Genomic DNA, 12,066 nt, shown 5'->3' with positions numbered 1-12,066 from the left:
CTGTCACGTGGTCGTGGTAGTAAGTTCCTTACTCGAGGTAGTAATAGGATGTTAGTGGTCTAAGTCGCTATTGTGTAAATTTCAATTCTTTCATAGTGGATTCAGTTTTACCTTAAGGATAGCTAGGTTGAATCCTTCCCAAGTTTTTTACCGGTTTGATTTTCCTGGGTTATCATATTGTTGTGTTCTTTATTTTCTGTACTTGTCAATGATATGATTTATATGTGTTAACCTAGATCTGCATAATTTACCTAAGTTAATCACTTGGCTAAATAACTAGGTTAATCTGGTTGTGTTTAAGGGGTCTAAAAACATACACTTCCTATTGACTACCATTCACACATAGCAAGAAAAACACACCTAACATGGAAGGAAATTTATTGAGTAGTCCGGGAGTATACGAGGTGGGCCTCATGGTAGGTGGGACTCACCCCTATGTGAGAGAGGGGGAGTATACTCCCAGAGTACCCAATAATAACCCTCATCAAAAAACAACTATCAACTTTGATTCTAGAATTGTCTGCCCCCAAAAAAAAAAAAAAATCGGTTGGCCAGTCCTCCTCCATAAACCCTTATGTCCTACTCCCCTACCCCCTTCCCACCCAGCATGCTGTCGAAACTAAACCCATATGGAAAAACCTTATATTGGTAACCGATGAAACTGATTTCATTAGTATTTACATGTCCCTCGCACTTAAACAATGCAGAGATGGGGTCGTAGGTCTAGAAAAACTTCAACAAATACTACATTCCTAAACTCAAATGCAAATGCCAAGGCCTCTTTCGGGATGAAGGTTAGTGCACCCGAGTCTAATACGCACGAATGCGCTGTGCAGCTGTGGATGCGGCTGGACACGCGTTCGTGACCGAATTTTTTTTTTTGCTCTTTTTCGGATTCGACCCAATACGGTCCGAACCATTTTGATGTCCTAGTTTAAAGAAAAATTCCTAAACTCATCTCAAACCCTAAATTTTTGTCACTTTATTATCTACTATTACTCTTAAATTGATATATATATATATATATATATATATATATATATTTACCATTATATTAAAAAAAATATGTTTAGAAATATATAGAAAATATAAATATATTTAATAATTTATTAATAATCATATCCTGCCACACCCACACCCACACCCACACCTGCACCCGCACCTAAACCCAAATCCACACCCTATTTGCTAAAAGTTATTTGCTTTTTGTCTCAACTTTTTTGCAAATAATCATTTTAGTTTTTGTAATACATTTAAATAAAAAATACAAAAAAAAAAAAAAAAAACTATATATCTTTTGATAATCACCATGCAAACAAGTTATTGGAAAAGAAAAAACATTTCCCAAACAGATATTTAGTTAGTCAAGCTTTAAATTTAAGCACTTAGCTTTTCAATTAACCTAACTTATGATTATCTAGTTAACAGGTTTATCATTCACAAAATGTATTCAAAATTCAACAATATATAAGAAAAACATCCTAGAGAGGTACAAGAGAGGCCACACAATTTAAGCTTTAACAAAATGGTTGCCACCCAGTCATCAAATAACTAGGTGACAATATCATGCATGATCTTCCCCAAGCCATATGTCTTCTTCTGCTCATTTTTCTTAGCAAGCTCAGAAACCAGTTTGTTTATTGTAACTAGAATAGCATCCATTTTTTTCTCCACCTCTGCATTGGGCGGCTCCTTCAAAATGAGTGTAGAAAGATTTGAAACTTCCATTACAAGCTTTGCTACTTCATCTCCAAGATTGGAGTGTCCATCTAGAGCTACTTTCACATCATTCAACTACACAGTCACAACCCCATCCACATTAGACATCTTTTCTTCCAATCGCTGACCACTCCAGTGAGAATCAATCACGATCACAGCTCCAATAACAAGACTGAGTGGCCTAAATCCAGTGGATAATTCGCACTTGACAGCACCAACAACAGTAGTCTTGCTACGCAAAAGGAGATCTTCAGCCTTCCACATCGCCGCATCCTTTCCAACTTCAAATTTGTCCAAATTTTTAATTATGCGATGAGATACATCATCTTTTTTTTTTTTTTTTTTTTTTTTTACAATAACAAGTAAATCTACATAATAAAAACACAATCAAGGGAAGTCAGTCTTATTAATACACATTATTTAACACAATCATATGGTTCCAATGTCGTATTCAACAATTAACAACAAAACTTCTACATTCAACCAAAAAAAAAAAAAATCATATTCAATGATCACGATCAAAACTGTCAAGTGCATTTAATATTCAAAACCCACAAAAAAATCTCCATTCTACAATCAACATCACAAATACATAACCTTACCTTTCTTTGAGGGACTGTTGCTTTGGTTTTAAGGCTTGACCACAGTAGAAACGTGCTAATGCCATTGACAATTTCTTGAACAACAGGAGCAAGGCCATAGGTGAGAGTTTTTTTTGAAGATGTAGAGAAATTTAGGGTTTAAGGTTGAGAGAAAACGAAATGAAAGAGTAGAGAATTTTCTTTTTCTTTTTTGAGCAAAAAAAGAGTCGAGAAATTTAGGGTTTAAGGCTAAGAGATGAAATGAAAGAATAGAGAAATTTAGGGCTTGGGCATGGGCTGGGCACTTATGATTTAGGCCTGGCTTGGGTATGAGATTTTCACATTTTTATTTATTATTATATTGTGCTCATTGCTAGTAACAAATTATCTAAAGAATCCTTTTGAGACTTAAATTAATTTTGGACAAGAAATAGTCAAAAACACATTTGGACTAGTAATAGTTAAAACCACAGTTAATATGATTGGGAAGTCGGTATTATACATTATTTAATAGAAACAATTAGATTGTCATATTCAAATGTCTTTTCAATTTATCATTCAAATCTATCCCAACCTAACTTGGAAAGCACGGGTGCGCCAATTGGGTCAACGCACCAGAGTCCGATACACTTGACGCGTCGTCTGGCCATGGACACGGCTACAAATGCATCCTTGACCATTTTTTTTTTCGTTTTCCGATTCAGCCCCATACTGTCCAAAATGGCCTCGAATCGATCCAATATGGGCTGAAATAAGTGTTTAAAAAAAAAAAACGTAAAAGATTTTGTCGAAACATACCATTTTGACATCCTAGTTTATAGAAAAAACCCTAAACTCATCTCAAACCCTAAATTTTGCCACTTTATTATCTACTATTACTCTTAAATTAGCATATGCTTACCCTTAGATGAAAAAATATGCTTAGTAATATATAGAAAATAAAAATAAAAATATATGTAATAATTTATTAATAAACGTATCTTGTCGCACCCGTACCCTACGTTTTCAAAAATTGCCGAGTCGCAGCACCGCACCCACACCCTAACTCAAACCCGAATTTGCACCCATGCTTCCTAGAGGTGTCTACATACTTGAAGGTGACATAAACGACATGTTGCCATTCACCGCGCTTTTTGACACTGTCTGGTTCATCCACTTGATGCATCTGGCAACACAAGCTGAAGCTTGTTACGCTATGAAAAACGCACATCCTTATATTCACAGCAACATTGTTGGATTCATTAATTTACTCGAAGCATGTAAATCTTTTGACCCTCAACCTGCAAACGTGCGAGCTTTTTCTAGTTCTGTATGGTTTAAATACCAAATTACCATTTTCTAAGGAAGAACATACTGACCGACTAGCAAGTCTCTATGCTGCTACAAAAAAATCTAATGAAGAAATATCACATAATTATAATTATATCTATAGGATTTTATTCACGGGGTTGAGATTTTTCACTGTACGTGCTTGGGCCATGGGGGAAACCAAACTTATTATACTTTGAATTCACTAAGAATATATAATGAAAGGGAAAAAAAATTGCGTTTGAAGGCATGGAGGTATTTTTGTAGGGAGAAATTTTACATACATTGATGATGTTGTGAAGGTTGCATGGTTGCCAGTGGGAGTGAAGGAAAAAAGAAAGGTTTAGAAGCACTTTTGAGAGTTTTAATATGGGGAACACTTCATTAGTGAATGTTGAAGAGCTCGTGAGTATTTTGGAGACGTTGTTGAAGAGGAAAGAAAAGGGAAATGTACATGAATTGCCTGAGAATAGGGACCTGGGATTTGCTCATGCTAATATAAAATTGGTGAAGAGGAGCCTAGTATGGATTTGGAGACCGGGCGGGTTGAAGGAATTTGTGGAGTGATATGCTGATTGGATCCAAAAAACTTAGATACGGTTCTTTAGGTACTTATAAATTTGGTTTATTAATTAAATTCAAATATAGTGTTGTATTGATGACACTTTTTGTGCTATATTGGTTAATGCAACTATGTTTTTTAAATTTAATTGAGGAATCTAAGGTATAGCTTCTACGAATTTGTAAAAATGTAATTTATTGTTTTTTTGTTGTTGTTGTAAATTGATAGTTGAGCTATAAGACTGTTAGCTTATTTTATTATTTTTAGATTTTCTTCATGTGGTATGTTCATTTGGATTGAATTTTTATTGGATATTTTTAATAACAATTTTTATTGGATTTGATGTTAGAGTTTGTTGGATTCATAGAGTTAAAAAGATATGTTTTCTTTATCATCATGACAACATGCTATTTGGAAGCAAATAACCCTTCTTGGGAAGTGAAAATTGATGCATCTTTTATCCTTACTACCAAAAGTTTATGAATGTTTGTCTCATCTTTTTGCTTGTTATGTTGATATATACATAATACCATGACTATGTCATGTTGTTTCCAATAGTTAGAGAGTTATTTGACGATCATGGCTGATAGAGGTCAGTTTCATTGAAGTCATATCCCATTTGACTTATTTTCTCCTTATTTGTGAATGTTCCTTACATATCAAAAGAATTTAAGGGAAAAAAGTAGGTGTTGTTACATTTTACATGTTGCTTCATGCGTAAAATTTTTCTAACTTGATAATAGGCCTTGATCAACCTTCAAAGAAGATTGTAGGTTTTAGTACTAATGCTTGAATTGGCATGTAATATTACTGCTTATGATGTCACCAGTCATCTTTGTTAGGTTCTAAAGTTTAGGATTTTATGTATTTAGAACTCTAATTTGTATTGTTGGCAAACCATGATCAAAACAATGTGTTTAGAAGTGTTTAGAAGTGTTTAAGTCTAGCTCAAAGTTGTGCGTCTATGTAAAGTTGGAATCGAGTTAAAGCAGGAAAGGATTGTGCCTTTCGGCCTGGCTCGATTGATCGAAAGACAGGCTCGATCGATCGAAGCTCGGGCAGAATGTTTTTCTGCAGATTCGTCTAACTCAGCCCTAAGTGTTTTAAAACGTTTTTAGGGTTTCTTATTTGTCCTAAGTATAAAAGGCAAACTCTAGCCACGTTTTAGTGTTGCTGATATTTGCGGTTTATGTAAATCTCTTGTGAGATCTAGATGAGCTTTCCTTTACACAAACTTAGGGTTTTCAAGGAGAAGATTTATCTACACCTTGATGATCAATTCAGTTGCTGCCATTGAAGTTTAAAGAAAACACAAGCATGTGTGCTTGTATCTGGTGGTGAATCCAAGAAAGAAAGAGTCCATGGATTCGGAACTTGCACGTGGTTGTGTCAGTAAGTTCTATTAGTTGGTAGCAATAAGAAGTCGAGCGTGGGGGCTTGTAAGTCTTATTGTATGAACTTCGATTCTTTCAAGATAGTGGATTCAAGTTTACCTTGAGGATAGTTAGGTCAAATCCTCCCCAGGTTTTTATCTGTTTGGTTTCCTGGGTGATCATATCTTGTGTTATTTATTTTCCGCTGCTTTACATGATTTGATCTTTTATATTGTGATAACCTAGACTTGTTTAATTGGACTAAGTAACAACTTGGCTAATTACCTAGGTTTAATCAATTGTTTTAAGGGTTCTAAAAACTATCAAGTGGTATCAGAGCGGGTAGCTCTTTTGTTGTTAATCCTTTGATTACTGAGCTAATCCTTGACCCCTGTGGTCATGGAATATGGACACTTTCTAGTTATTCCTCCTTACTTTGATGAGAATAATTATGCTTACTGGAAAGTAAGGATGAAAGCATTCCTGAAATCCATTGATGAAAGGGTATGGAACTCCGTTGAATACGGATGGGAAAAGCCCACTACTCCTGTTAGTGAGTGGGAAACTTCTCAAAAAGAAGCAGCTTAGTTTAATAACAAGGCTATGAATGCGATTTTTAACGCTATTTCTATGGAGGAATTTAAGAGAATCTCTAATGTTGAGATCGCTTATATTGCTTGGAATATTCTCCAGACTATGCATGAAGGCACAAAGGCTGTCAAAATAAATAAATTGCAACAATTGACTTCTAAATTTGAAAGCATTAGGATGTTTGATGATGAATCTTTTGATGAATTCTATGCTAAACTGAATGATATTGTTAATTCTGCTTTTAACTTGGGTGAAATCTATGATCAACCTAAAATTGTTAGGAAGATTCTTAGATCTTTGACTGAAGACTTTAGACCCAAGGTGACTGCTATTACTGAAAGCAAGGATGTGGACTCCATCCCTATTGATGAACTTGTAGGATCTCTTCAATCCTATGAGTTAGATCTACCCAAAACTACCAAATCCAAATCAATGACTCTTAAGTCAGTTGATGATGTTGAAGGCGGTGGATTTGATGATGAGCTCTCTGCTACAGAGATTGCCTATCTTGCCAAGAACTTTAGAAACTTTCTCAGGAATAGCAATAGAAAGGCAAGAGGCACAAACACTGCTGAACCTAGAAATTTTAGAAAGCATGATCCCACTAAGGTTAACAACAATGATAAACCTAGAGAAAGAGTAGGTCAATCTTCGAACAATTCCTTGGGCTCTCAGTGTTTTGGATGTCAAGGGTATGGACATATGAAATCTGAATGTCCAACCTATTTGAAGTCTAAGGGTAAGGCTATGGCTGTAACCCTTAGTGATGGTGAAGTTTCTGATAATGAGTCCGATTGTGATGAGGATGGAAACTTCATTGCTTTCACCACTACTGCTGTAGTTGATGAGAGCATATCTGTTGAAGAGAACCCTTCTGATGGGGAACTCTCTGAAGATGCAGATCTTCAAAAGGCATATAATAAACTTTGCAAAGTTGCTGCAAATGATGCTATGATTGTTGAACTTGGCCTGAAGAAAATTGAATCTCTTGAGCTTCAAAAGAAAAATTTGCTTGTTAAATTGTTTGATGCTAATGATCTTTTGAACAATGTGAAAACTGAAAATATGCTTTTGCTTGATAAAGTTAAATCTTTGGAACTTGATTTATCTGTTGCTAGATCTGCTAGTTCTAAACTTGATCAAATGCTGAGTGTTCAAAAGTCTTCTTTTGACAAAACTGGATTAGGTTATGATGATAGCATCTTTGTGTACGCTCCCCATTTCACAAAGTTTTTTCCTTCATCTTCTTCTTCTGAACCTTCAGTGAGTGAGATAGTGAGTGAAACTGTCAAACCCCTTGTGAGTGAGGTTGTTAAACCCTTAAAAGGTTCATCATCTAGGAAGATTAGGGTTGATCTGAAAGAGTCTAAGTCTAAGAAGCCTACCCTATCTAAGGACAAGACACATGATAAGCCTGCATGGGTTTGTCACTTTTGTGGAAAGTCTGGACACATCCATCCAAACTGCTACAAGTTGCAAGCTGCTAAGAGAGCAAACAAACCAAAAGTACCTGTGCCTCAAGCACTTGATCCTATGATACTTGTTGGTGATTTGGTAAAGGCTTTAAACCTTTATTCCAATCTTGGAGTTGGTAATCATTCTCATGTGAATAAGAATTCCAATGCTCGTGGTGCATCTAAAAGGTTTTGGATGCAAAAGACTCGACCTAACTGAGTCTTTCTGACATGGTCCTTGTGCTTCATTACTCTACTCTTTGTGACCATTGTTCTTTGGTTTTGTTTTATTTTTTTGTTTCTAGGATTTGTATAGCATAACATTCATGCATTTTCATTCTAGGTGTTTTTTATTTTTGATAAAAAAAATAAAAAATAAAAAAAAGGGAAGAAAAAGGAAGCACGTTTTGTTTTGCACTATTCTTCTTGGTTTTTGAGAACAAGGTTGGTCAATTTATTTTCACATAACATGTCTTTTGTACCTTGTTTAGCTTTGATGAGCTTATTTATTGCACTTTACTAGTTAAAACTTTATAGTGCATGTTGTGTGAGAAAGATGTTTATGACTTTTGATTACTATGTCTTAATCTTGAAGTCACATGTTTTTAAATATTTGACTTGAACTTTTAGAGAAAGGCATAAATAACCATCTCACCACTATTCACTAGCCAATCAGAACACCTTAGTGCATATCATAAGATTTTGTGCTCAAGAAAGTGTAGCATATACACAAAAAGAACATAAGGTGAAGCCTCAGGTTAAATTGCTTAATTCTTAAAATCAAAATTGGTGTGTACTATTAGGCTTGATGCCAAACTCACATAACTTAAAATTGGAATGTATATTATGAGGCATAAATACAAGAAACTTACATGATTGCAAGCTTATGATCTAGGAGATGTGGGAGTTATATGATGTAACTCTTTAGGTGATAGTCTCTTTTAAATTCTTTGTGATGAATTTTGTAAACTTTGTGATTGATTGCTATTCACATATCACCTCACATGTATCTCAAGTTTTTGCTAGTTGCACACACTACACGAGTTACTCTTTGCTAAACATTGTACATGTTATTATGTGTGTTTATGGTCTGACCAACCAAGTTTTGCAAATACTTTGAATTTTGTGCAAAATTAATTTGTTGCTTAAAAAATTTGTGGAGATTGCAAGAAATTTTGTTTTTGAGAATTTGGGCTTAAAATTCTTGTTTTAAAAATCATATCATCCCATACTCATGCATTTTTGTTCTTAAATTTCAATGCTTTGAGTTAAATTAAATTGTTTTTCAAAAATTTTGTTTTTCCTCAAAAATATGGTGAGCCTTTGCCTATTTCGATCGATCCATTTTGTTTTTCGATCGATCGAAAATTTTTAAATTTGAGAGTCTCTGTTTGTTTCGATCGATCGAGGCTGATTTTCAATCAATCGAAACTCGTGAATCAGGTTTTTTAAAAAGACAGATTGAACTTTTTCAAAGTCACTTTTTCAAATAGTTTTCAACTTTTCTTTCTCTCCGCGTTGGCTCTAGGCTCCACCATCAATTTTTTGTCATTTTCCTTCAAGAATTTTGCAAGGTTTTTGTCCTTGGAGGCCGGTAAGTCCCTTTTGCCCTTCCTTTTCCATTTTATTTCATGATTTCATGCATTTTTCATGCAGTATAATGGATATTTTCGGCACTTTCAAAATATTGGGGTTTTTGATGATTCGAACCTATTTTGGTGAAATTGATCAATGGGTTTTTGTTCTATGATGCTATAATGATGTTCCTTATAGTTTAATTTGATCAATTTTGTGATTTTTGAAAAATTGGAAATTCTAGGGTTTTGAATTTGATCCGAATTGGGGATTTTGTCTAATTGGGTTAAATTGATGAAATTGGCTTATCAAATTGATGTATTTGGTCATTATTTTTGTTATTCTATCATGTGTAATGATCAATTCGTCAATATTTTTCAAATTGATCAAGTGGTTTTCCAAATTTTAGGGTTTTTGTGTTAAAACCTTAATGTTCAAGCTAATTTTGTAAATTTGAACCTTTTGGACTTAATTCACTGCATTAGAACATGTATCATGTCATTTAACTTGTTCATGCATCATATAGATTTTTATTCTATATTCTGTTTTTGTGCTAACTTGCAGTCTGCCCTTGGTTTTGGTTTTGTGTTTTTTGTTCTTTTGCTCTATGTTTTGGTCCTTATCTTAGCACTATGCCTAGGAAAACTAGAGTCAATAGGACCCCTTCCACTTCCTCTATATCTCCCTCTAGGATTGAGGAGTTTAGGAATGAGAAGTGTCGTGAGGCCTATGAGACTTTAAGCCGTAAGCATAAGATATGGGCTGAGCGAGCTGTTGTGTTGGATGAGCTTGATCCGGCCATTAGGGCCAATTTTGAGTCTAGAGGTTGGTTGCCTCTCTTAGAGATAGATCATCCACCCCCGACCGCCCTGATTAGAGAGTTCTTCTCGAACCTCTCTTGCCACATCTATGATTCCAACACCCTAGTTAGGAGTTGGATACGAGGTGTAGAGTTCACCATTACCCCTCGGGTAGTGGCTGAGACTCTTGGGGTGCCGGTTGTTCGGGATGCTGACTATCCCTATGATGAGTCACCCTCATTAGATGTTGTCATGTCTTACATCACTGGGTCATTTATCCAGTGGGGTTCTGATCCTCGGATCACGTCCGCTGAGCTTACCGAGACGACCTATCTCTTCTTTAGGATAGCGTGTCATTCCTTGTGGCCTATCTCTCACTTCCACACCATCCCTTTAGAGCGATGTGTGTTTTTGTATGCCTTTATTTCTAGAGCATCTATCAGTTTTCTTCACTTGTTCCTTCGTTCTTTGAACGAGGTTCATAGGAGTTCTACCGTAGGGCATGCACTGATTCATCTTATTTTCATTCATAGGATTTTGCTCTTCTTAGGTCTAGATGGTTTTCCATCTGGTGAGCCTGTTCATATGATTGCTCCCATAGGTGCCACCTTTCTTCGTCAGAGGGCTGCTCAGTTGAGAGTTGCTCCTTCTCGTCCTAGAGATGCGTCATCTAGTGGTGTTCCCCTTCCTCCCTCTTCTACAGGTACAGCTGCTGCTAAGACATCAGGTGTTGCTGCTGATGCTGATGTTCCTCCACCGACTGCTTCGGATGATTCAGACATTCGTCGCACGTTGGATCATGTCTTGATCATTCAGGCAGCTCAAGGACAGATTTTGGTCGACATGCTCGATGAGATCCGTGCCTTGCGTGTGGAGTTGGCGCAGTTTAGACTACCTCCCTTTTGATGATGGATATCTTGTTTGCCTTTTAGCATTCCGTCACAAAAAGGGGGAGTACTTTGTAGAGTTTTTGGCGTTTTTGCTTTCAAGGGGAGTTTATTTGTTTTTGGTTGGAGCTTGTGGAGTTTAGATCGTATCTAGGTGCTTCACTTTATACTTACATTTTTAGCTCTTGCTTTGTTTTTTATGGGATATTCATGTTAGGGGGAGTTTTTTGTTTTGTTGGTTTTTTATATGTTTCTTGTTTTAAACTGCTTATTGATTTATATTTATGAGTTATTCATTGATATATGTCTTTATTTGTGTGTTGTTTGAAATCAAGAAGTCATTTTGTTTACTTGTATTGTTTCCACACATGCGGTTATGCATTTTGTTTAGTGTTTCAGGAAGTATACAGGCTGATTCAATTGAGTTGTTGTCTACACTTACAACTGATGGATAGTAGTTAGGATTGAATTTGTTTTATGAGCATTATTTTGTAAAGGGCTTTTTATTTTGTAAACTTTGAGCTTCTAGTTGTGTTTTGTCACGGATTGCCAAAGGGGGAGTTTGTTAGGTTCTAAAGTTTAGGATTTTATGTATTTAGAACTCTAATTTGTATTGTTGGCAAACCATGATAAAAACAATGTGTTTAGAAGTGTTTAAGTCTAACTCAAAGTTGTGCGTCTATGTAAAATTGGAATCGAGTTAAAGTAGGAAAGGATTGTGCCTTTCGGCCTGGCTCGATCGATCGAAAGACAGGCTCAATCGATCGAAGTTCGGGCAGAATGTTTTTCTGCAGATTCGTCCAACTCAGCCCTAAGTGTTTTAAAAGGCAAACCCTAGCCACGTTTTAGTGTTGCTGATATTTGCGGTTTGTGTAAATCTCTTGTGAGATCTAGAGGAGCTTTCCTTTACACAAACTTAGGGTTTTCAAGGAGAAGATTTATCTACACCTTGATGATCAATTCAGTTGCTGCCGTTGAAACTTAAAGAAAACACAAGTAAGTGTGCTTGTATCTGGTGGTGAATCCAAGAAAGAAGGAGTCCGTGGATTCGGAGCTTGCACGTGGTCGTGTCAGTAAGTTCTACTGGTTGGTAGCAATAAGAAGTCGAGCGTAGGGGCTTGTAAGTCTTATTGTATGAACTTCGATTCTTTCAAGATAGTGGATTCAAGTTTACCTTGAGGATAGCTAGGTCAAATCCTCCCCAGGTTTTTACCGG

At 35.9% G+C, this 12,066-nt stretch overlaps 1 pseudogene; it reads left to right on the top strand.

Moving 5' to 3' along the window:
* Nucleotides 1–681: 681 nt before the first annotated feature.
* Nucleotides 682–4,175, top strand: LOC126708498 (UDP-glucuronate 4-epimerase 3-like; annotated as a pseudogene).
* The last annotated feature ends 7,891 nt before the right edge of the window (nt 4,176–12,066 follow it).

Source organism: Quercus robur, chromosome 12 (assembly GCF_932294415.1).
Source record: "Quercus robur chromosome 12, dhQueRobu3.1, whole genome shotgun sequence".
Taxonomy (NCBI): domain Eukaryota; kingdom Viridiplantae; phylum Streptophyta; class Magnoliopsida; order Fagales; family Fagaceae; genus Quercus; species Quercus robur.
This window is presented reverse-complemented; position numbering and strand designations above follow the sequence as displayed.